The sequence below is a fragment of the Ursus maritimus genome (genome assembly GCF_017311325.1).
Source record: "Ursus maritimus isolate PB19 chromosome X unlocalized genomic scaffold, ASM1731132v1 scaffold_X1, whole genome shotgun sequence".
Classification (NCBI taxonomy): Eukaryota; Metazoa; Chordata; class Mammalia; order Carnivora; family Ursidae; genus Ursus; species Ursus maritimus.
The window spans coordinates 113,786,386-113,811,188 of record NW_024423319.1 but is presented as its reverse complement, the minus strand read 5'-3'; the positions used below and the strand labels follow the sequence as shown (position 1 = coordinate 113,811,188).

Genomic DNA, 24,803 nt, shown 5'->3' with positions numbered 1-24,803 from the left:
GGGGGGGGGGGGGGGGGGGGGGGGGGGGGCACTGCCGAGCTGGTCCTGGTGACTCAGAGGGACACAATAGGGTTAGTTCTGGGAGTGTGGCAAGTACTGAAACCAACTGCCACTGTCAGAGTGAAGAGCCATTGCCATGGTGATACTGAGTGACAGGATCAGAAGTGGACAGGAAGGAACAAGGCCCTTCTCCCAACCTGGACGTCTCCCTCTAGTGCCCCCTCCTGGTAGAGCCTAACAGGGCATCAGCTGGCAAAGGTTTGCCAAGTCCCGTCCCCCGCATGACAAAGCACAGTGCTGACCAGTCTGGTTGTCACTAGCCACAAGTAGCCATTTAAGTTTCAATTTAAACATATGAAAATTAAGTAAAATTAAAAATTCAGTTCCTCAGTTGCACTGCCTATGTTTGGAGTGCTCAAGAGCTACACGAGGCTGGTAGCTACCACATAGGACAAAATAGCTGTGGAGGATGATGAGGCCCTAAATTACATTAGAAGGAACACAAATCATCTTGGCAAGTTTTACCCTCTCTGTTGTGTCTGCAGACCCAGAGAAACCATCCCTACTCCAGCAAAGGCGATCTTTCTTCACACAAGTAATAGTATTATGCCATTATAAAAAGGACTTTTCTTCAATATGATGATGACGGTGGTGGTGGTGGTGGTAGTAGCAGTGGCAATATTTTATTCAGCACTTACATTTAGAGTCAGGTCCTGTGCAAAGCGTTTGGATTTCGGTATTTCATTTAATAACACAACACTATGAGCTAAGTACTTTTGTGATCCCATCTTACAGATGTAGAACCTGGACTTCAGAGTGGGTAAGGAACTTTTCAAAGCCACATAGCTGATACAGAGCCCTTGACTTAACCTCTGGGATATATTGTCTCAGGCTATCAAAGGGAGGTGACATTTCACAAGAAGATTTTATTTGCATGCCATTGTTCAGTAGAACATTATTTTTCTCAGAAAGAATGAATTGGACAAAAAAACTAATAATAATGGCACTTAATAACATAAGGAATTATGACAGTGAAAGTAATTTCAGTTTAATAAAATTCACTCTCAGCAGACTTGCAACAACCCAAGAGGGAGAAATAAAGTTTCTTTCTGATTTTATGATGAGTCATCATACTCCGTCAGATTCAATGTTTAGAAATACCTTGGAATGAGTCCTTCACCTTTTGGCTTATGATGTTTGCAAGATGATTGCTTCATTTATGGTCAGAGACTAGAGCTCTTTATGTCCTCATTTTTGGTAGCATTCACACTGCAACTATCTAAGTTATGCTCATCAGAGGCAAATGGTTAAGACATGCTTGGGACTATCTTTAGCTTTGTGATAATGGAATAGTTACAAAATTCCTCTAAGCCCCAGTTTCCCTACCTTACAGAGATACTGTAAAAATTAAATTAGATCATGGATATATGTAAATAATCTAGAACATTCTTTGATATGTATAATTATACTATTAATAGATTTTAGGTGGTCCTCTAACAGAAGGCCAAGAGAATTATTTCTTGTCTTTTAAGCATGTATACATTAATTGGTTCACTCAAAAAATGTTTGTTGAGTGCCTACTCTGTGCCACACACTATTCTAGGTTCTTGGGATATATCACTAACACACCAGACAAAAATCTGACCCATTATCGAAACACAACCAATTTTTATTTATTAATTTTGTATCCTGCAACTTTACTGAATTCATTTATTACTCCTAATAGTTTTCTGGTAGTCTTTAGCATTTTCTAAATAAAGTATCATATCATCTGCAAACAGTGACGGTTTACCTCTTCCTCAACATTTTGGATGCCTTTTATCTCATTTTCTTTTCTGCCTGCTGTGACTAGGTCTTCCAGTACCATGTTGAATAAAAGTGGCAAGAGTGGACATCCTTCTCTTATTCCTGATCTTAGGGGAAAAGCTCTCGGGTTTTCACCACTGAGTATGATGTTAGTTGTAGGCTATGGGTTTTTCATCTATGACCTTTACTATGTTGAGTTGTGTTCCTTCTAAACCCACTTCGTTCAGAGTTTTATCATGAATGAATAATGAATATTGTCAAATGCTTTTTCTGAATCCATTGGGATGATCATACAATTTTTATCCTTCATTTTATTAATGTCTTGAATTTCCACACATTAATAATGGAGTAACATAAAGTGAAATTAAGAAAATAATGCCATTTACAATTATACCAAAAAGAATAAAATACCTAGAAATAAACTTAACCAAGGAGGTGAAAGACCTACACTCTAAAAACTATAAAACACTGATGAAAGAAATGGAAGATGACACAAACAAACTGAAAGACAAACATACTCATGGATTGGAAGAATTTATTGTTAAAATGTCTATACTACCCAAAGCAATTTAGAGGCTCAATGTAATCCCTATCAAAATACTAATAGTATTTTTCACAGCACTAGAACAAATAATCCTAAAATTTGTGATGAACTATAAAAGACCCCAAATAGCCAAAGCAAACTTGAGAAAGAAGAACAAAGCTGGAGGTATCACAATCTCAGATTTCAAGATATACTACAAAGCTATAATAATCACAACAGTATGGTACTGGCACAAAAAGAGAGACACACAGACCAATGGAACAAAATGGAAAGCCCAGAAACAAACCCATGCTTATATGGTCAGTTAATCTATGACAAAGGAGACAAGAATATACAATAGAGAAAAGACAGTCTCTTCAATAAATGGTACTGGAAAAACTGGTCAGCTACAAGCCAAAGAATGAAAATGGCCCACTTTCTTACACCGCACACAAAAATAAACTTAAAATGGATTAAAGACCTAAATGTGAGGCCTGAAAGCATAAAACTCCTAGAAGAAAGCATAGACAGTAATCTCTTTGACATCGGCCATAGCAACATTTTTCTAGATATGTCTTCTAAGTCAAGGAAAACAAAAGCAAAAATAAATTATTGGAACTACACCAAAATAAAACAATTTTGCACAGTTAAGGAAACCAACAACAAAATGAAAAGGCAACCTACTGAATGGGAGAAGATATTTGCAAATGATATATCCAATAAGGAATTAATATCCAAGATCTATAAAGAACTTATGCAACTTAACACCAAAAAACCCCAAAAAACAAATAAATAACCCAATTAAAAAAAATGGGCAGAAGACCTGAATAGCCATTTTTCCAAAGAAGACATCAGATGGCCAATGGACACGTGAAAAGATGCTCAACATCACTCATCAGCAGGAAATGCAAATCAAAACCACAATACAATATCACCTCATACTTGTCAGAACAGCTAAAATCAAAAACATAAGAAATAACAAGTGTTGGTGAGGATGTGGAGAAAAAGGAACACTTGCGCACTACTGGTGGGAATGTAAATCAGTGCAGCCACTGTGGATAACAGTATGGAGGTTCCCCCAAAATAAAAAATAGATATACCATATGATCAGTAGTTCCACTACTGGGTACTTATCCCAAGAAAACGAAAACACTAATTTGAAAAAATGTATGTACCTCTATGTTTATGGCAGCATTATTTACAATAGCCAAGATATGGAAGCAACCTGAGTGTTCATTGTTAGATGAGTGAAAAAAGAAGATGTGAAGATGTGGTGTGTATATTTATACATACACACACAATGTAATATTACTCAGCCACAAAAAGAATGAGAACTTGCCATTTGCAACAACGTGGATGGACCTAGAGGGTATCATGCTAAGTAAAGTCTAAAAGTCTAGAAAAAGACAAAAACCATATGATTTCACTTATATCTGGCATCTAAAAAACAAATGAGCAAACAAACTAAAAAAGCAGAAATAGACCCATAAATACAGAGAACAAACTAATGGTTGCCAGAGGGGAGGGGGATGGGGGGAATCAGCAAAATGATTAAAGAGGAGTGGGAGATACAGGCTTCCAGTTATGGAATGAATAAATCATAAGGAGGAAAGGTACAGCCTAGGGAATATAGTCAATGGTATTATAACAGCATTATATGGTAACAGATGGTAGCTACACTTGTGAGCATAGCACAAAGTATAAAGTTGTTGAATCATTATGTTGTATATCTGAAACTAATGCAACATTTTGTGTCAACTATACTTCAGTAAAAAAGAAATCTGTGCCATTACAGAGCTAGCATTATGTCTCTTTAGCACCCATTCTATGAGAGACATTAACCCCATTTGTTACAATACAAACAGAAATCTTCCCTGTCTTGAAGTTTGTATTCCATTACCTTAAAAGCTTATAAAACACTCTCTGAACGGAATGACATTTATTAACAAATGAAGTATTCCTGGCAACAGGAATTAAGTGTGTAGTGGGAAAAATGCTAATTTAGACATCAGAAAATCTAGGTTCTAGCTCTATCTCTGCTTTTAACTTCTTGTATTATTATACTCCCTGAACTTCAATTCTCTCACCTGTCAACATTGGAGTAGGGTCTCAAAGGTATTTTCAGCAATAAAGTTATGTTTTCTATCTGTCTACTATAATCATACTTGCAAGACAGGCCATGTTTATGGAGACTAGAAAAATACACTTTTTTATAGTTCATATCATAACCATAGTTACTACTATCACGTATAACTTGAATTGAGATGCAACCTTATAAGGCATTACTTAGTTTTTCTACTGAAGATAAAAAAAAAAAGCAGCTGTTTGGATTGTCTCAAAAGCAGAATCGGAGACAAGGAGATAATCTCAGCAGAATGTTGGTAATCTGAGAGGGGATCCCAAGAAGTTGTCGTAAGACATAGGGACAGTGATACAGGAGAGAAAGCCAATGTCACAGTGCATTAGTGAGGTTGCTATTACAGTAATTAGAAACCAGTCTCATCAGGACTTCTAAGAAAAGACAAAATACCTGCCAGAAGAATCCATCCAAAGGAAAGGAGGCTGGTGCATTTTTTCACCGAGTCCCATCCCTGATTGACTGAAGATTGCCCCAAGGGTGTCAACAGCCTCACCTTCAGAGCCCAGAAGATTTCTACAGCTTCAGGTTTGAGAAGGCATGAGACAAAAAAGCAAGGGCTTAAGGTGAGTTTAAGGTGTGACACTGTTATGGGTTGAACTGTGTTCCCCTACCCCAAACTTCAAAGGTTGGAGTCCTAACCCCCAGAACCTCAGAATGTGATCTTATTTGAAGATACGGTCTTTATAGAGGCAATCAAATTAAAATGAGGTCATTAGAGCAGGCCCTGATCTAATATGACCAGTATCCTTACCAAAATGGGGAAATTTGGACACAGACAAGCATACAAGGAGAATATCATGTGAAGATTGGAGTTCTGCTGCCACAAGCCAAGGAACTACCAGAAGCTAGGAGAGAGGCCTGGAACAGAGCCTTCCCTAGCACCTTCAGAGGGAGTGTGGCTGGCCAACACCTTGATCTCAAATTTCTAGCCTCCAGAAGTGTGAGACAATAAACTTCTGTTATGGAAGCCACTCAGTTCATGGTACTTTGTTATGGCAGCCCCAGGAAACTAATACAGATACTGTTGTGGCAAATCTATGTGTGCAAGTGAAGGGGTTCAAGACAGCCCCCCCTCCAAATGTGCCACTCTGGCATGTGGATTATTTTGAGCTGAAGGCATTTGAGACCCTACGGGCGCAAGAGAAACTTTTGTCCCTCTCTTAACCACACCGAAGAATCTAGATTGGAGGTCTTTCTCAGAATAAGGGTTATTAACAGAGATAAATTTTATCCAAGTGACCCATGTATATGGTAGGGCAAACATCTAATTACCAAACACCTGCTCTTCTTATCACCTTGTGAAGTGCATTCCTCTCCTCTGAACTCCCAGACACCTAACCCCCTCTCTTTAGTTCAGAATGACAATATAGACCTCATTTTGCCTGTCTCTGAAATTCCCATGTCTGTGTGGATTCCCCGTATGTACACCTGTTAAATTTGATTTTCTCCTGTTAACCTGTATCACGTCAATTTGATTCTTAATCCAGCTAGAAGGACCTTGAAGGGGACAGGCGTCCCGTTGTTCCCTGTGAAGGCAGCAAGGCATTCTTGCTTCCCGACACAAGGAACCATGAAACACAACTATGGCAGAAATGAGGAATAAGCAACAAAGGTGACATGGGCACTACAGACATCTTCTACAGAGTCCACAGAAGGTAGACATGTTGAGGCTGAGAGACTGTCCTGTTGTTTCTCAGCTCCCCCTAAATAAAGAGTGGGAAAGCTATAATATGCAACGGCTAGAACTAGCACCTACACTGCCCAAAGGTGTTTTCTATGTGCTCATTATATCTGAGGCAATGGTAAACCCTCCTATTATCCTCTCAATTGTTAATATATCTTTTCTTCCTAAGGCAGCCATTAAGAGTCCATGTCCTCTTTTATATGAACCAATTACATTTGTTAACATGTGAACAGGGGATATTTTAACAGCCTGATTTCCAGAGCAGCCTCCATTCCTTCTAGGGTAAGAATGACAAAAATAAACAAACAAAAATGGATGACAACTGTGTTATACCTCAAAATCTTACATTTATATTTATAATATTTTATATGGGAAAAGGTTTAAAAATTGTAATGAATTCACTAAAAATGTGTCATAGGCCTACCAAGGAAATTGAGAGCATGGGTTTTTGCCTGAAATTTGAGATTCTTCAGCTGGGTCAGGAATATCTTGCTAAAAGCATTACTCTCAGACACTGTCATTTTGTACTTTCCTTCTAAAAGCATCAATCTCAAAAGAAATATGTGCACAAATTAGTGAAAGGATTTTTTCAAGATGCTGAATATGTTTGATCTGAAGAAAAGGCAAGGCTCTTCATGAAAGCCAGTCACTTTACCATGCCCTATTTTGGTTAGAACCTGACTCTCCTTCTCCACCTGGGTGACTCATCCCTTCCAGAAGCTGCTTAGTTTTCTGGAATGAACACATACATTGAACCCTGTTGGCCAATAGAAATAAGGGACTTGATTTCAGCATCAATGCATGATTTTAAAAATTAAACATATTGCTTCATTATAAAAGGAGTTATAATTTGTCGAGTTAAAAACACAAAAGTTGGAAGTAATCTAGACATTTTATAATAATATTTCCATTTATAATTATGTAAATTAAAAAAGGAAATGTGCTGTTTAGATTCTAGGCTACTGGATAAGGATCTCAACTGCAGACTTTTTCTAACATGCATTTCTCATTACTTCTTTTTTAAGCCTCCTTGAGTTGTAATTAATATATACCATTGTGTAAGTTTAATGTGATGATTTGATACATGTATACATTGTGAAATGTTTACCACAATAAAGTTACTTAACACAACCTTCATCTCACATAATTACCATTTTGTTGTTCTTGTTGTTACTTTTGTTATAGTGAGAACATTAAAGCTCTATTCTCATAGCAACTTTCAAGAATACGGTATACTATTGTTAACTATAGTCACCATGCTGTATAATAGATGCTCAGAACTTATTCATCTTTTAGTTTTACGCTTACAAGTGTGTGTGCTTTGACCAACATCTCCTGATTTCCCTCGTCCTTTAGCCTCTGACAACTACCACTCACTCTCTGTTTCCATAAGTTCAATGTTTTAGATTCTCTATATAAGTAAGATCATATAGTATTTGTATTTCTCTCATTTCACTTAGCATAATGCCCTCAAGATCTATCCATGTTGTTATAAATGGCAGGATTTCCTTCTTTCTATGGCTGAATAATCTTCCATTGTATACATATATTCCGCATTTTCTTTATTTATTCATTCATTGACAGACACTTAGGTTGTTTTGAAAGTGAAGTACTGAAGTCCCCTACTTTTATTGTATTATGTCTACTACTCCCTTTAGATCTGCTAGTATTTGCTTAATATATTTAGGTGCTCTGATATTAGGGGGATATGTATTCACAATTGTTATATCCTCTTGATGAACTGATCCCTTTACCGATATATAATTATTTTCTTTAATCTCATTACAGTATTTGACTCAAAGTCTATTTTGTCTTATATAAATATGGCTACCCCTGTCTCTTAGTTTCCATTTGTATAATATCTTTTCCCATTCCTCACTTTCAGCCTTTCTGTGTCCTGGAAGCAGAAGTAGTCTCGACAGCAGCATATCGTTGGATCTGTTTTTTTAAAAATCCATTCAGCCACTCTGTGCCTTTTGAGTTGGAGAATTTATTCCACTTGCATTTGAAGTAATTATTGATAGGTAAGAACTTGCTATTGTGATCTTAATTTTTTTTCTGGCTTTTTTGTAGTTCCCTTGTTCCTTTCTTCCTCTCTTGCCATGTTCCTTTGCAAACTGATAATTTTCTGTAGTGGTATGCTTTGATTACCTTCTCTTAATCTTGTACAGATCTACTACAGGATTTTGCTCTGTTGTTACCCTTAGGCTTACCTGAAACATCTTAATAGATATAACAGTCTATTTCAAGCTGCTAAGACCTTTACTTTGATTGCATACAAAACTCCTTCCTATTATTACCATCCCCACATTTTAGGTTTTTGATGCCACAATTTACATCTTTTTATATTGTGCACCCAATAACAAGTTACTGTAGCTATTGCTATTTTTAATACTTTTCTTTTAATCTTGATAGTAAAGTTAAGTGGCTAATACCCCACCATATTTCAGGAGAGTATTTGAATCTGGCTATAAATATTTACCTTTACTGCTGTGTTGTATATTTTCATGTTTTCATATTACTAGTTAGTGTACTTTCATTTCGGCTTGAAGAATTCTTTCCAGCATTTCCTTTAAGGCAGGTCTAGCAGTGATGAACTCCTTCAGCTTTTGTTTCTTAGGAAAAGTCTTTATCTTACCATTATTTCTGAAGGACAATTTTGGTGGATAAACTATTTTTGGCTCGCAGGGTTTTTTTTCCTTTTGGCACTTTGTATATATCATCCAGTTCTCTCCTGGCCTGCAAGGTTTCTGCTGAGAAATCTGCTAGCCTTATATTGGGTCAGTTGTACAAGAGAATTTTTTCTCCTACTGTTCTAAAACTTCTTTTTGTCTTCAATTTTTAGACTATTACTATAATGTGTCTTGGAGAAGACTGCTTTGGGTTGAAATTTTGGGGGTGCCCATTAGCTTCATTAACTTAGATTTCCAAGTCTCTCCCCAGGTTTGGGAAGTTCTCAGCCACTATTTTTTTAAATATGCTTTCTGTCCCTTTCTCCCTCTCTTCTGGGACTCCAATGATTTATAGATTATTTTTCTTAGTGGTGTCCCTAAGGCCCACAGACTTTCTTCATTTCTCTTCTTTCCTTTTTCTTTTTGTTCCTCTAATTGGACAACTTCAAAAGATCTGTCTTTGAGCTGACTCTTTCTTCTCTTGGTCCTCTTCTGATGTTGAAGTTGTCTATGAAATTTTGGTCCAGTCTTTCTTTCCAAAAATTTGTTTGTTTTTTGTTTGTTTGTTTGTTTTCTCCCTTTTTGTTGAACTTCTAATTTTGTTCTTGGAGTGTTGCCTTGATTTCATTAAATTGTTTAACTGTGTTGCCTTGTACTTCTCTAATCATCTTCAGAACAATTATTTTGAGTTCTTTGTTGAGCAATTCCTGTATCTCCACTTCTTTGGGGGGTCAATTACTAAAAGTTTACTGTGTTCCTTTAGTGGAGTCATATTTCCTCGATCACTGTAGCCTTCCATAGGTGTCTGCACATTTGAAGAAGGAGTCATCTCTTCCAGTCTTTATGGGCTGACTTTAGTAAGGAAAGACCTTCACCTGTGGGTGGCGGCACACCGGAGTATGCTGTGACCATGGGTCTAGTGATCCAAGGTGCCAACTGAAGGGGTGTGTGGAGACTCTGGGTCTAGTGAGTTGTAGTGATTCATAGGCTCAGGCTACTGGGGTCCACAGCATCAAATGCATGATCCTTGGCAAGCACTGTGGGGGATCTGTAGAAGCTACAAGGACTGCTGGGGTTCTCTAAGACACTGTTACAAATGTTTCTTGTGTGTAAGCAGATGAATGACATGCTTTTGTTTACATGGACCCACGCAATGGCCAGGTTGAAGAGTCAAGAATCAGAATCAAAGCAGTAGAAATGGGGAGGAAGAGGACAGCTTATATTTTTAAAGTACCTTAGATAGAATGGAATAATACTCAGCCATCAGAAAGGATGAATACCCACCATTTGCATCGACATGGATGGAACTAGAGGAGGGTACTATGCTAAGTCAAAACAGTCAAGCAGAGAAAGACAATTATCATATGGTTTCACTCATATGTGGAACAAAAGGAATAGCATGGACGACCAGAGGAAGGGAGGGAAAACTGAATGTAAATGGGGAAGAAATCAGATAGGGAGACAAACCATGAGAGACTATGGACTCCGGGAAACAAACTGAGGGTTTCAGAAGGGAGGGGGGTGGGGGGGTGGAGTAGCCTGGTGATGGGTATTAAGGACGGCATGTGATGTGATGAGCACTGGGTGTTATACGCAACTAATGAATAATTGAACACTACATCAAAAATTAATGATGTACTATATGGTGTCTAACTCAACATAATATGAATAAATAAAAAAAACAAATAAAATAAATAAAGTACCTTAGAGAAAATCAACAGTTTGCTGACTGACAGATCCTGGGGATGAAGACTGAGGGAGAGGAAGATGAAAGATGCACGATGATGCAAAGGTGTTTTAGGTTGGATAACTGAATGATGTTGCTCTTAATTAAACTAGAGAACACCAGAAGAGAAAGGATGAAAGGACAGATAATGAGTTGAGTCAGTGTACTGAAGATACCTTTATGAGATGCCTTTCAGATATGCAATTGTAATCATGGATTTGGATCTAAGGAGTAAACTGGGGGTACATATGTTTGGAAGTCATCTGTGATATGGAATGCAATGAAATTGCCACCATGACAAATGTTTTAAAATTATCTCATTTAATGTCCATGACAACTCTGAACCATACATTATTTTTACTGATGAAGACATTTTTGAATTTTGAAAGAGATTTTGAAAGACCAAATAACTTCCCAAAAGTCATATAGCTAATAAATGGCAGAATCAGGATTCAACTAACTCTCATTAAATACAAAGTCTACGTTCTTTCCTCTGTGTCTTGTTGACCCTCTCTAAGTCATGGCAATAAACGGACTTTTCAAAAACAAAAACCAAAAAAAGGCCTGTAGAATAAGGAGAAAATAGGCACAATCTTGTTGGGTGCAGGTAGTCGGTTTTTAGTTTACATTTCAAAAGGGGACTATAATAAAGGGTGTGATTGAGAGGGATGGCAGCCACCCTGCTACAGTGATTCTCACACCTAATAACAGCTGTTACTCTGCTTCCTGGGGAAAATTTCATTAGGCTCTTTGAGTGGACGTGCCTTTTTGATTCTGCGAAATAAAGAGAAATCAAGAATCCTCATGTGTCAATAAGAGAAAAAGTATCTTGACTCTCCAGCTTCTTGTTTCAATATAATGCTTTAAATGCTGTCAAATGGCCATTAGGTTGCCAAACTGGTAGTTGACCATGAGCCAGATACAGTTCTAGTTTAAGTTTAATATATCTGAAGCTCCTTTTACTACATCTCTGGAAAAGAGGCTCTAACTTTCATTTTAGTTTTCCTTTTCAATAAAATGAAATACAAATTTGGTTGTATATATGGAAAGAGAGTAACTCTATTCTTAAGTGTTTCAGTATTTTCACAGTTAATGTGCTCACTCCTATATTCAATGAATCTTCATTAATAAGACACTGCTCGTGCCTTCTAGAAGACTAGAGTTCAACGGAGGAAAGAGTCCAGTCCTTAAGTCATGAGTAGTTTCAATGAGAAGAAGCCAGAAGAGGGGAAGCAATGAAGATGCAGACCAGCCCCCGAGAAGAGGAGGAGACAATGTGAAGCAGAGCATAGGTGGAAACATTAGCCTATGAAAAGAGAACATTAACTCCTCAAGAATAATAGCCAGAGGAGACAAAAGATTGCATACAAAGGCAGTTTGATGACAAGAAAATTCAGGTAATTTGTGTCTAGTGGCTTCTATTATTTTTTTTATGGGATTTTCTTCTGAAAATCAAGAAGAAAGGCTCACACAAGCAGAGAAATTTAGAACAAAATTATGTCTTTCACAGGGCTCTTACCCTGTCCCAAACACAAAGATGTCTACACCCAAACGTGAGATACCAGAATTACTAGCGCTGGGAAGTCAATTCTGAGTGCACAGAGGAAAGGGCCAGGTCAGTGTAACACAGTCCAGGTAAGAAGCTCACTGATGGAGGATTTGAGTGGACATAAGGAGAAACTTGAAAATATTGAGACGTACAGAGGAGTTAGCACAATAGATCTGCTGCTTCAGTTAGACATTTGATAGATCTCTTACAACACAATAAGTGGTCAAGATCCCTCTACTCACAGGCAAGTATTTCATGATTTTTACTGACAGAAGAATAAGGTGGTATTCCTTAAGCTTGGCTGTATATTGCTATCACCTAACGTGGTACTAATCTACTGCTATATAACAAATTACCACAAAACTTAGTAGCTTAAAACAACAAGCATTTATTATCCTAGACAGTTTCTGTGGATCAGGAGTAGCTTAGTTCAGGTTTCTGGCTCAGGAGTTCTTATGAGTTGCTGCGGCCTGGGCTGCAGTCATCTGAAGGCTTGAATGGGACTTCCAAGATGATGGTCTTCCATGGCTATTGGCAGAAGGCCGTATTAGACAGGCTTCTCCAAAGAGGATCCAATAGGATACAAACATATATAAAATGAGGAATTTGCTTACATGATTACAGAGGCTGCGAGGTCCCAAGATCTGTAGTTAGCAAGCTGGAGACCCAGGAGAGCCAATGTTGTATTTCCAGTCCAAGTTCAAAAGCTTAAGAACCAGGAGAGCTGATGGTGTCAGTTCCAGTCCAAAAGCCCGCAGGCTTGACATGCAAGAATACATATTTCAGTTCAAGTCCAAAGGCAGGAAAAGACTGATGTCCCAGTTCAAGCACTCAGGCAAAAGGAGCTCCCTCTCACTTAGTCTTTTTGTTCTATTCAGGTCTTCAATGGATTGGATGAGGGCCACCAACATTAGGAATGCCAATCTGCTTTACTCAACCTACCTATTCAAATGTTGACCTTCTCCAGAAACACCCTCACAGACACACCCAGAATAATAGTTATCCACATGTCAGGGAACCCTGTGCCTCAGTCAAGTTGAACCTGTAGGGCCCAAGGGCAGGCTGCTCCAAAATTATTACTTTATGATTATTTTAAGGAAAAACTACTTAAGAGATAGCCTGTACAAGAAGGACACTCAGACCCTCCTTTGTCCCCCTGAAAGCAAGAAATAAATCTCCCATGTGAAAGGTACTCTCCTTGTCTCAGGAGGTAAAGAGATACCCTTATCATTAGAGATAGGAAATTCAGAGCCGAGAAAGCTGTATAAACAACGCTTATTACTTTTTTACTAATTTACAACCCTAGCCCAAATTCTGTTTAGAATCCCTTACTAATCAAAGATCCCAAAGTTAACTTTTCTTTGTCCTGTCAGTTCCTCCCAGATTTTTTGTCTCTTTGCCTAAAAAGTATAAAACCTGCCTGCCTTGGTCATGTCTTTAGGTCTCAATTTAATTATCGAGTCTCTGTGCACATGTAATAAAACTTGGGATTTTTTTCTCCTGTTAGTCTGTCTCATGTCAATTTAATTTAGTCCAACTGGAAGACCTTGAAGGGTGGAATAAGAATTTTTCCTTCCCTTCAACACATAAAATAAACCATTGCAAAGGCCTCAGTTCCTTGCTGACCACTGGTAGAAGGCCTCACAGTTACGTATAACCTGGGACTCTCTAGAGCTGTTTGAATGTCGTCATGACCATGGTAGCCTACTTTCCCCAAAGCATGTGGCTCAAAGGAAAAAGCCAGGAGAAAGCCTCAAATCATTTTATGACCTAGTTTTAGAAGTCACACATAGTCGCATTATGCTCTTGTGAGAAACAACTTACTAAGTCCAGCCCACTCTCAATTAGGAAGGAATTAACTTTCACCTGTTGAAGAAAGGAGTATCAGAGAATTTAAGGGTATATTTTTAAACCACCACATCTGGAGAACTTTAAAAAATACTTACACCTGGCTACCACACCTTGACCTGATGTAATGGGTCTGGGATTTTTAAAAGTTATCCAAGTGATTCTAGTAGGTAGCCAAGTGTTCCTTCTATCATCTGGATCCACTCTTGTGTCTCTTGACACTGTATGCCCTTAGGAAGAAAGCACATAGCACTGCAATTTGTGTTTTGCCAGCCCTAATGTTGCACCATATCAAGCAAGTAGGTGTGAAAACTGCATGTGATTTAAAAAACTCAATTTCATTAAAGAAATTTTAAAAATTCAAAATACTTTTCTTAATGCAACAAAGCAATATGTTTTACATAGAGGCATGATATTCATGAGAAGAGCATTCAATAACTAGCATTTTCAAACCATATGTATTACAAAACAAGGCTATAAAACAAATACGAGGGACTTCATACTTTGAAGCCTAAAACTCACAAATTAAAGCATAAGTAAGCAATACCTTATCTTATAAAAGATTAGATACTTATTGATAATTCATGACAGAATGTAACCAAGTCTGACTTCAGGGGTGTGATGGTTCGTTTTATTTATCAACTTGGCTAGGCTAGAGTAACTAGTAATTTAATCAAACACTAATTTACATGTTTATGTGAAGGTATTTTGTAGGTGTGATTAACATGCACAATCAGTTGATCTTTCTATAAAGTGGCAAAGAACTTGGTTGAATTGTATCCTAGAGTTTTATGGCAAATAGAACCTAAAAGTGATGAACTTGGACATGTGCCTGAGGAGATCTCCAAGCAAAGGATGGAAGGTGTGGCCTGGTTTCTCCTTGCTGCTTATAATAAAATGCTAAAAGAAAGGGACAGATTGAGAAAGAATTGTCAAACAAAAAGGGACCAGCACTTGATGATCTGAAAAATTCTTCACCTATCCAGATAGCAAAAGATGACAAAATGTGCTCTGGAGAGAACACCAAGGGTGTGGCTGGATAATAGTTTGTTGAAGATATTGGATACCTGATTTATGGATCCAATCAACCATCTTGGCAGAAGCCAGGAATAAAGATGCGGTCATCCAGGAAGGATCTGTGGAGGACCCTCATGCCCAATGGCTAGGACTCCCATGAATTTCACCAGAAAACTGACAAATTATTGAGAATTTTATTCCAGCAAAAACACTATGAGCCTGAACCAAGAGGGACAGAGATACAAAGAGGAAATTCCATGTGAAGATGGAGGAGACAGAGATTGGAGTGATGCGTCTATAAGCCAAGGAAAGCCATTGATTGCCATCAAACCATCAGAAGTTAGGGAGAGGCAAGGAAAGATCCTCCCCTAGGGCCTTCAGGGAACATGGTCTTGCTTTCAGACTTTTAACCTCTGGAACCATGAGAGAATAAATTCCTATTGTTGTAAGCCACCGGTTTGTCAAACTTTGTTACAACAGCCCTAGGAAGCAAATACAGGAAGTACTAGAAATAGGTACCGACAAGCTGAAATCTCCTTTTACATTGAAACTACATATATTCTGCGCCTGCTGAGGGAACAAAAGATAAATGTTCTAATTTTTTAAAAAATTAGATTTCATTAACTCAATAATTAAATAATTTCATTTAAAATTTACTGTAAGATATATTTGAAAGTTATGTTACTTGTCATTTTGGCCTGTTTGCATCTGACTTGATCTCTAATTTCATCTTCCCTTCTCCCATGGTTGCAAAAATACCAAATAATATTTTTGCATGTGAAATCCAACAACAGTGTTCTCTCGACAAACATCACTGTTCATTAGTAAGGATTTTCAATTCTGCATGGACTTTGTTTACATGCTCAGCCGCTAATTATCAGTCGGTGTGATATGCACAGTGAACAACCAGAGCAATGGAACTAACTGAAGCAGAAGCACTACGCTGATGTGACTAACCCCCGGTGTGGCTGCTGGAAGTATTCTCAAACGATGGGGCCATAGCACAGGCTTGCAAATCCCTAAAAACAAAGACACTGGGTCTGAATAGTCATCCGCCACTCCAGTCTCTGAGTTCATGCGCTGTTAATCAGGCAACTTCATTCGGCTCTTGGAAGAGTCAGCATTGAGCTGCCTGTCACACTTTTTTCAGTTCTTTAAAATACAAGGAATTGTCTTCAGCAGCTTGATATTGATCCCACCAAGCATGCATGGCTCCCTCTTACAGTTGTTTCTTGGTAGGGCCAAGAATAACTATAACCAAAATTGTTTAAAAAACAAAATAGAATGGGGGCGCCTGGGTGGCTCAGTTGTTAAGCATCTGCCTTCGGCTCAGGTCATGATCCCAGGGTTCTGAGATCGAGCCCCGCATCGGGCTCCCTGCTCAGCGGGAAGCCTGCTTCTCCCTCTCCCACTCCCCGTGCTGGTGTTCCCTCTCTCGCTGTGTCTCTCTCTGTCCAATAAATAAATAAAATCTTTTTAAAAAAATAGAATGGGATAGACTAATCTGAATAGAAAATATCAGAATGCCTGCTATGTCATAAAGGTAACTACTTCATAAAACTTTTTTCTCTCTTGTTTTTTCACACATTTGTGTATGTGTGTAAGGGGCCAGTGGTCATTTTTAGACTAAAAGGGATTTAGAAATCATGATCATACTCTAGAGCTATGTTTTTCAAACTTTCAAAAATATGACCCCCAGAAGGATATACAGTTTTGTTATGATCCAATACACATAAACACATACTGGACTTTCCCCATCAGAGGACAAGAGGAAGGACACTCCAGGCAGAGAGAACGGAATATGCAGGGTACATGAAACAAATGGCAACTCCATGGGACTTGGGTGTGTTACAGGATCATCACAGGGCATCATATGACACGGCTGAAACACTGGGTCACCCAGCAGAATGGTGGATTGGAGTAATAAAGGAAGGCCCTGAGCAGGCCATAGAGAGAAAACCTGGGAGATCATGCTAAAGAGCTCAGACATCATCCTGGAGTCATGGGAAATCACTGAGGGGTCTTAAGCTGTAATAAAACAATCAGATTTGCAACACAGAAGGGCCATTCTATAAGGAGGACAAGGCCAATTGCAGTAAAGCTCCATAGAACACTATTACTATAGACCATGTAAGACGTGGTGGGGACCTTCATTCAAGTGGTAGGAAAGCAGACAAGAGAATGGAAGTAAGATATTGTAGAGATAGAGCCAAGAGAATCTGGAGACTGGTGAAGAAGCAGGAGATGTCTTAGATAACTCCCATCCTTCTCAGTTGGGTGTCCAGGTAGATGGCAGTACTCTCTATCAGGACAGGAATGTGCGAGGAGAGCAACCCTGTGGGCAGAGACAGTAAGTTCGGTTTGGGCCAAATTGAATGAATGTGCCTGGGGACGCCCAGGTGAATGAGGATAATTGGATTTGGTACCTTCTTTCTTTTGTTTTCTAAGCTGAAGTGCAATCAAAAACAACCCAAGAAATATACAGGCTCTGGGGTGCCTGGGTGGCTCAGTCGGTTAAGTGTCTGCCTTCGGCTCAGGTCATGATCCCAGGGTCCTGGGATCAAGCCCTGCATTGGGTTACCTGCTCAGCGGGGAACCTGCTTCTCCCTCTCCCTCTGTCCCTCCCCCACCCCCACTCGTGCTCTCTCTCTTGTTCTCTCTCTGAAATAAATAAAATCTTAAAAAAAAAGAAATAACAGGCCTTCAGTCAATCAACCCTCCCCTTTAAAGTCACCAGGCAACAGTTTCTACTATGGGCTTTAGAGAGATATTTCAGAAAGAAAGGATTCAGTACGCACCAAATACAAGAAATTCTGGAAAAACTGGGACACCAGTGCTGGTACCTTCAGATCTAGGTACTGCTGAGTCTTGAATAAATTTTTTTCATGTCAGTATATGACAACTAAGCTTCATTTTGAAAGCCAAGATGTTTGCATTGGTAGAAAAGAGTCAGTTGGGCCATGCTGTGGTCCTGACCTCACAAATTTGTCTCTGGACTCCAAGAAACCTACTGTTTTGTATACACCAAAAGGATTTTGTTACAAAAGGATTTTGTATACACCAACAATTCAGACTCAAGCTCCCCTAAAGGGAGAGACTTTTATTCCTAAGGACAAGATGTGCAGATCACCCAGAGATTTTGAGACCTGTCAACTAACCATAGGCATGTATGGGGTGTTAGGGCAAAGCACAGATGGTACTTGGATTTCAGCAATGAACTTGGTGCTGGCATATGTTAGTGCAGAACAAAACTCCAGTTTAATCGATTGTCTTAAAGACCTCGGAAATTCCTTTAGCCACTCAAAATTTTAAAATGATCACCATGTGTTTCTTCACCAAAAAAGAAATTACATTCTGAAATGACTTTTTAAGTTAAATTACCTAATAATAAGTCTTTGGGTGTGTGTACATGGCACAGGAGTGGGGGGTGGCAAAGGAGTGTGAAGGAGAAGAAGCTCTTGCCAAGATTTCTGGGGGATGGAGGGTGGTGGGGAACATCACAGAGACATCAGCAAAATTAAAATAAGAAAAATTAAACTGTAAGAAGTGAAAATTTAGCATGCTTCTGGCTTCAAATACCATGCTTGTTTTTCACCCACAGCATGTAGAAACAACAAAGTTATAATTCTACCGATGTGGATAAGATTTTATCCTTTTTCTAAGTGTATTACTCACCTCCATCCCTTTGCAGATTATTAAAGAGCTACCTGCCTCTGCCAATTTTAACAGGGCACTTTGAAGAAAGTAGAGCAAACTTAAAATGCCAGGGCCTGCTTCTTGGTTCCACCCCATTTAACAGAGCTACGAAATCAAAGGCAGCAGTTTGGCAAAACACTAGACTTGTTTCCCTAATCTAGCCACAGTCCTGACTTTCTAGTGGCTTTTGTATGTCCCTCTGGCCACTCAAACCTCACGTTTCCATTGTATTTATCGCCTCCTCCTTCTCACCTTCTCACCCTACTAGCCATGACTTCTCCCCTTGGTCTCCGAGCCCAGGCTTCCTGGATTCTCCTCATCCTGCAAAAAGTAGATGTGTGAGTGGGGGCATGTTGTGACTGGATGATGGGCATTAGGAAGAGTGCTTACTGAATGTTGTATGCAACTGATGTCCCTGAATTCTACCTCTGAAACTAATGATATAGTATATGTTAATTAAATTGAATTTAAATTAAAAAAAATTTTAAAAAGCAGATGTATGAGTCTTATTCATGGGCCACATGATTCACTCTGAAACACCAATCCTTCGTCTCTTGATTTATGTTTGTGCTTTAGCAATCTCATGACCCTCAAGAATATTTAAAACCAAGTATGATAAATCTGTAGGGGCCAGCGTCTGTGAGTCTACAGCTGCCTACTCAACATCTGCAGGATGGTACCTCAAACTAACCACGGGCATATCCGAATCCTTGATTTTCTCCACCCTCACCCCAAAGTGCTCCTCCTTCCTCGTTCCCTTATCTCGGGGGGCATACCATCATCCCCTAAACTGCTCAGCCCAGGTCCTACTGCCTGATCTGTCCATCTAGCTGCCAAACCCCTTTAATCCCACTTTCTTAATAGCTTCAGATCCATTTCACCCCGCTACCCTTGTCCTGCCTCAGCCTAGGCATTTCAAGTCTCCTTTTGGAGTAAAAGTCTTATAACGGTTCTCTCTGATTCCACACTGACTATGGCCCTCTGACTGAAGCCAGAGTGATTGTTCTAGCTTTCAGCATGATGTTCTGCTCCTTTATATCTTTCAAGAATATCCTTCTGCCCACATGATATTTCCCAAGAGCCTCCATTACATGGCCCATTCTGACCACTCTGATCCCATCAGCTACAATTCAACAACTTAGCTGTGCTCTCACCTGCTACTATTGCCCACAAAGTTGTCTACTCCTTCTTAGGCTTCTCAAATGCCTTGATACTTTATGTTGCTTGTTCCTCATTAAGAAATTAGGAACTCTCATTCTTAACAATGTAACAGATTAAAGAAAATGCTAATCTGAAAGCATATGTTTCTGAAGGGTGTCTACCCAGAGTAGATGGCCTTTGTTTGGCAGAACATCTGGCTGAAGTTTATAAAATGAAAAAGCAGGACCAGGGTTGAGTTAAAGATTGGGAAAGTCAAACTGTAGTATATGCTAGAGTAAGGGCAATTACAGGTTTCAAAGGAGAACTGGATAGAGAGTGAGTGAGGGCCCTGAGAAATGAGGGAAGGGGACATGTCAGGAGGGTATAATAATGAAAGAAAGCCCAGTATTGGGGGGACATGCTGCGGCCAGAGAAGAAAGACACCCACTGAGCGATTCCCAGTGATGAGGGTTGCCCAAGGGATTCTTGAGAACTGGAGTGCCTATGATTCCATTTTATAGGGCGAGTCTTGACTATTCTGAGTTGTGATACTCCTCTATTCCCCCTAAACCCTCCAAAAAAATCTGTCCCAGTAGCACTCTGTGTTGGTGCAGAACAGTACTCCAAGCCAGAGGTGAGGCAGCCATGGAGACAGCACAGGTGGTATGGAGAGAAGAAAGCAGCTGCCAGGGTTCAGGGGGTGACAGGGAAAGAGGCCATGGCATGGACTGACCACAAGAAAGTCAGATGCAGAGAACTGCCCAGACCGCTTGATCAGCACATTAAATTTTCTACCACCTGAGGCATTGTGTCTCAGGACTGTTTATTTGACATTGAAGGGAAAAGAGACACAACTCTGTAAGGCAGAAGGACTGGGGGATTTCCAAGTAGTTGACCCTGGGGTTACACTTATAGCTCATACAACAAAGTTATCAGATTGCAGTGAATAAATACCCTTGGGTAGATAAAAAAAAATGCAATAATAACTATGTTAGGTATAAGTTAAAATTAATACACTTATGGAAGGGGGTCAGTAAAAATCACATTGGACTGTAGAGATAAAGTAACGTTACAAACGTCCTGATGCTAACTTTAATAGAAAAGACTGGCCTTTCATCTTTGGATCCTTAACTTACAAAAAAAAGGTGCACTATTTCCAAAAGGTCAGAGAAATAATGACATGGTTTTGACTCAAATTACAGTGAAAGAAAGAGTAAAGTGATTGGAAGAGAAGAGGGAGAAGTTGATTGCCACTGTACTAGAATTTTCACAATTTTAATCTAGAAATTCAGGAAACTAAATAAAAGCTACCTTATATCTTACATAATAGAATTTATATAATAAGCAGGTAAAAGTCTTCAAGCTTGGGATGTCACAAATCAGAACATATTCTAATGCCAAAAGAAATCATTTCAGACATAAGGTGTATTTCCAAAGCCTAAAAAAATATTCCTTCACATACCCACCCAACAACTATATGTGAGAACATCTGTGCTTAACTGCAGAGTCACTGAAGTTTTATAGAGACTAACATCTCTCTAGGACCTCAATGTGAATCAGAATTTGACAAAGTAGTGGGAATGAATACGTATGTGAAATATTAATATATCCTGATTCCCAAGGCAAAAGTAACAACCCAGAAATTTTGGGGTTCAAGAATTCCAGAGTACTTGCTAATTAACTTGGATATATTAGAATAAGTTAGAATATGCTAAAGTAATAATTCTAAAATTCTCACTCCTATAACACAGCAAAAGATTATTTCTTACTCAAAGTCTTTAGAAGATCTAGGAGACTGGGCAGGATTGCTGTTCCTCACGTGTTGGCACAATTTTCCACATTGCTTAGATTTTATGGTTTCTCCATCCCAAAATATACTCCCACAATTGCTGCAGCCTAGGAAGAGAACATGGAAAATCATAAACTGGCTTCCATCCATAACTCACATTTTAGTCACATGACTACATCTAACTTTAAGAGGGCATGTGCCACAACCAAAAAAAGGAGGATCAGAAATCTTGGTGGCAAATATTAGTAATGTCTACTACAGATACAGAGCGGATCTTCAGATTTTACTTGTATTCCTATAGGAAAGATAAAATGAAATGTCTCCAGGTATTTCTAAGCACAAGAAGCTTTTTCCCACCTTCCTCCCACTTGTTTCCTACTTCAGTATGGTGTGACCCCCCCCCCACCAAAAAAGGAATAAAAAACAGACTTTAAATACGTTATTTATTTTAATCCAATCCACATAACCAGTGAAGGACTAAGAGTTTTATCTATTGTAGGGTTACTTAAACTTGGCATTATTAACGTTTTGGGCCAGATCCTTCTTTGGGGCTGTGCTTAGAATATTTAGCAGCATCTCTGGTCTCCACCCACTAGATGCCAATAGCAACCCTCCCACTATGGTTATCACAACCAAAAATGTCTCCAGATATTGTTAAATATCCCTGGGGGGTAAAATTGAGAACTGGTTGAAAAGGCCTTTTCTTTTTGCTTCCTTTGACAACTAGGAAGAGTTCAGATCCTTTAACACATGTGTATTTGTGATAAAATAACCCAGTATCGAGGACGGGTAGTAATAGAACAAAGAGAATACACTTTCTCCCAGATCTACCACTGAGACTTTGGGCAAGTCTCCGAATCTCTTCTTTATCCTATCTATAAAATGGGGAGAATAATGCTACCTGGTTCACAAGCTTATTGCAAGCATTAAATGAGATAATAAAAAACTCCTACTTTTCTGTTTTAGGAAATTACTTCTGTATAAACCCAGTTCCTATATAAACATGGAATCTATTTCTGCACTTTCTGTCCTGTGTTACTTTTCTCTCTGCATATTCCTGGAAGAATTCCTCACTGTGTTGATTAACCACTGTTACTATTAAGCTCTGTATTACCTACAGGTGACTTGTCTGGGAGACGCAGCCATCAGAAAGGGGGCTGGAAAATGAGAAGTGAAGAAAACGGCCTGCAGAAGCCCTGCACCAACGTTCAGATACTTTTCTCACTGGGAAGTCCCCCAAGTGAGTTAAGACAGTTTATGGACTGTTCATTCTTAAGCCCCTGCACCATCTGGTGCCTCGCACATAGGTATAGGCACACAATGCATGGTTGCTGAGGGACTAAATGACCAATTTCAGACATAAGTCAAACGAGCTTACCATGACTGGGTTTCCCCAAATCACCTTAGGTTAGAAGTCCCAAATTAGGTGGAATGAAGAGAGGGAAGGTATTAACACAGGCAGAACTGGCATCAGCAATAAGTGACAGGTGACAGTCTGACATTAAAAGAGGAAATTAAATGGCAGACAGTAATTAAAAAATAAAACCCACATGCTCTGGAGAGTAAGCAGCCATACATATCACAATAACCCCTTAGCTGCATTACACTCTCAGTGCATAATAATTGACATCCCTAATAATGACTCTGACACTTTAAAAAATGCTAATATCTGTTCAGCATGTTCTATTTTTAAAAATTCAGACTACTGTGTATGGATTTGAGAAAGATTTCCAGCACAGACTTATAAACTATGTGATTTGCAATATACCTTAGAGATGAGCTAATTTGTTGTCTAGATGAAGAAAGTCAGTCACAGAAAGGTAAAGTACACTTCTCCAAGTCCATGTGCCCATAGAAGCAGAACTAGAACTAAAGTTTTACTTTGCTGACTTGATGGCAAGCTCTTTCCACTAAGGCACGTCTCCGAAAATATAAATATATTTCTTTAACTTATTAAAATTGCCAAATTTAGTATTTGGCAACTCAATAAGGGTGTACTTCAACTATATGGAATTTTCCTGCCTGAGTTATTAATCAACTGGTCCTTACTGAGCCTCTGTGTTGCTAAAAAAAAATAGTTTAGATCTGGTAGGTGTGTCAAAGAAGAGAGAAAGCATGATGCCTGACTCAAGTGACTGAACTTTCTAGAAGGGAAGGGACAATTTACATGTAAGAAACCAGAGTGATGTAAAGCAGTGTGAGCTGTGGCAATGAGTCTGAGGATGTGGAAACCAACTCTAGGTGCTCTGGGAATTGAGAGATAAGAAACACCCACCCGCGGCAAATGGTCAAGGATGGCACAGGGGTAAGGTGGGACAGGTCACCCATGTTGGACCCAGAGGATAATATAGACTTTGGAAAAGAAAACAAAGATGTCCCAGATGCAAAGAAGAAGATTAGAAAACTCTTGAAGGGGATGGAAGCCTGCATCACATTTTCTAAACCATTCATTTGAACAGGTTATCTCACGAGTATGAGTTATTTATGAAGATAGGGGAGAGGGTGGTTACAGGAAATATTAAAAATTTAGCCTGCCCTGGACAATCTAAGTTGAAGGGAGGGGAGAATAAGGAAAATGGCCCAACTGTTCTAGAATATCACTGTCTGATAGAAATATAATACATACCACACATGTAATTTAAAATTTTCTAGTAGCCCCATTAAAAAAAGCAAAATGCAACAGATTACAGGCATATCTTGGAGACTGCAGGTTCCATTCCAGACCACAATAAAGCAAGTATCACAATAAAGTGAGTCAAATAAATTTTTTGGTTTCCCAGTAGGTATATAAGTTATGTTTACACTATACTGTAGTCTGTTAAGCATGCTATAGCATGATGTCTAAAAGAAGTACACACCTTAATTAAAACATACTTTATTGCTAAAAATGCTTGACTTATTTCACTTAGCATAATCTCCTCCAGTCCCATCCATGTTGCTGCAAGCAGAGAAAGACAATTATCATATGGTTTCACTCATTTATGGAACATAAGAAATAGGAAGATCGGTACGAAAAGGAAGAGAAGAATGAAGTGGAGGGTAAACAGAAGGGGGAATGAACCACGAGAGACTGTGGACTCTGGGAAACAAACTGAGTGCTTCAGAGGGGAAGGGGGTGGGGGATTGGGATAGGCCGGTGATAGGTATTAAGGAGGGCGCATATTGCATGGTGCACTGGGGTGTTATACGCAAATAATGAATCATAGAACATTG

At 39.0% G+C, this 24,803-nt stretch overlaps 1 long non-coding RNA gene across 1 annotated transcript in view; it reads right to left on the bottom strand.

Moving 5' to 3' along the window:
- Positions 1-24,803, bottom strand: part of LOC103668112 — a 252,416-nt gene that overhangs the window by 219,787 nt on the left and 7,826 nt on the right. The window contains exon 2 of the long non-coding RNA XR_569941.2: positions 21,571-21,697. This is a non-coding gene — a long non-coding RNA (uncharacterized LOC103668112). The remainder of the gene's footprint in view (positions 1-21,570; positions 21,698-24,803) is intronic.